Genomic DNA, 2,247 nt, shown 5'->3' on the forward strand with positions numbered 1-2,247 from the left:
CCGCCATCAATTCTAGCTTATACCACGAAGATTCTGATTAAAGAATCCAAGAGATATCTACTTAATCTAAGGTAGAACGGAGGTGGTTGTCAGGCACACGTTCATAGTTGAGAATTTTGATGAGTGTCACGGATAATCACATTCACCCGGTTTAAGAACAAGTAATATCTTAGAATGGAAGCAAGCATGATTGAATGAAAAACAGTAGTAATTTCATTAATCCATCAAGACACAGCAGAGCTCCTCACCCCCAACCATGGGGTTTAGAGACTCATGCCGTAGGAAGTACACAAGGAAACGTGTAAAGTGTCATGAGGTACATATACAATGTCAAAAGATCCTATTAATAGTGAACTAGTAACCTAGGGTATACAGAAATGAGTAAATGATGTAAAAATCCACTTCTGGGTCCACTTAGTGTGTGCTTGGGCTGAGCATTGAAGCTTTCATGTGTAGAGACTTTTTCTGGAGTTAAACGCCAGCTTTTTTGCCAGTTTGGGCGTTTAACTCCAATTTTTATGCCAGTTCCAGCGTTAAACGCTGGGAATTCTGAGGGTGACTTTGAACGCCGGTTTGGGCCATCAAATTTTGGGCAAAGTATGAACTATCATATATTGCTGGAAAGCCCAGGATGTCTACTTTTCAACGCCGTTGAGAGCGCGCCAATTGGGCTTCCGTAGCTCCATAAAATCCACTTCGAGTGTAGGGAGGTCAGAGTCCAACAGCATCTGCAGTCCTTTTCAGCCTCTGAATCAGATTTTTGCTCAGGACCCTCAATTTCAGCCAGAAAATACCTGAAATCATAGAAAAACACACAAGCTCATAGTAAAGTCAAGTAAATTTTAACTAAAAACTAATAAAAATATACTAAAAACTAACTAGATCATACTAAAAACATACTAAAAATAATGCCAAAAAGCGTATAAATTATCCGCTCATCACAACACCAAACTTAAATTGTTGCTTGTCCCCAAGCAACTAAAAATCAAAGTAGGATAAAAAGAAGAGAATATACTATAGACTCCAAAATATCAAGGAAACTTAGCTCCAATTAGATGAGCGGGACTAGTAGCTTTTTGCTTCCAAACAGTTCTGGCATCTCACTTTATCCTCTGAAGTTCAGAATGGTTGGCATCTATAGGAACTCAGAACTCAGATAGTGTTATTGATTCTCCTAGTTAAGTATAATGATTATTGAACATAGCTAGTATATGAGTCTTGGCTGTGGCCCAAAGCACTCTGTCTTCCAGTATTACCACCGGATACATACATGCCACAGACACATACTTGGGTGAACCTTTTCAGATTGTGACCCAGCTTTGCTAGAGTCCCCAACTAGAGGTGTCCAGGGTTCTTAAGCACACTCTTTTTGCCTTGGATCACAACTTTCTTTCTTTCTTTTTCTCTCTCTTTTTTTTCTTTTTCTCTTTCTTTTTCTTTCTTCTCTTTTTTTCGAATTTTTTTTTGAATTCACTGCTTTTTTTTTTGCTTCAAGAATCAATCTGATGATTTTTCAGATCCTCAATAATAGTTTTCTTTTTCCTCATTCTTTCAAGAGCCAACAATTTTTAACATTCTCAAAACAACAAATGCAAAAGACATATGCACTGTTCAAGCATTCATTCGAAAAACAAAAAGTATTGTCACCACATCAAACTAATTCAACTAGTTTCAAGGATAAATTCGAAATCTTGTACTTCTTGTTCTTTTGTGATTAAAGCATTTTTCATTTAAGAGAGGTGATGGATTCATATGACATTCATAGCTTTAAGACATGAGTTTTAAATTTTATTAATTATGAATTAAGAACAAGACTCAAAAATAGATATAAAATGAGACTAAAAAAAATATAGAAAACAAAAAAAATTTAAATAGGCTCCTAATGATAGAGGTTTTCACAGAGTTAGGACTCAACAACCTTGATTTTGAGAAGTAGATGCTCCCTCAAATTGAGGGGAGAACTTTTGGCGTTTCAGCTCTTGAAGTTCACGCCCCTGCTTCTCTTGTTCCTTCAGCAATTTGCAGAGCATGCAGTTCTAATTCTGCTGTTCTTCCTTAAGTTGCTCCATAGTTTCTTGCAACTTGGTGATAGATGCTTCTAGGCTGGCCCAGTAGCCAATTTCAGGGAATTCAGGGAGGAACTCCTGCGCCCTCCTTTTGATAGAGTTGTCTTGCATTTGTCCTTCCATTGACTTCTTGGTGATTGGATGTTCAATGGGTATGAATTCATCTACTCCCATCTTTACC

Source organism: Arachis duranensis, chromosome 5, assembly GCF_000817695.3.
Source record: "Arachis duranensis cultivar V14167 chromosome 5, aradu.V14167.gnm2.J7QH, whole genome shotgun sequence".
NCBI classification, from domain to species: Eukaryota; Viridiplantae; Streptophyta; class Magnoliopsida; order Fabales; family Fabaceae; genus Arachis; species Arachis duranensis.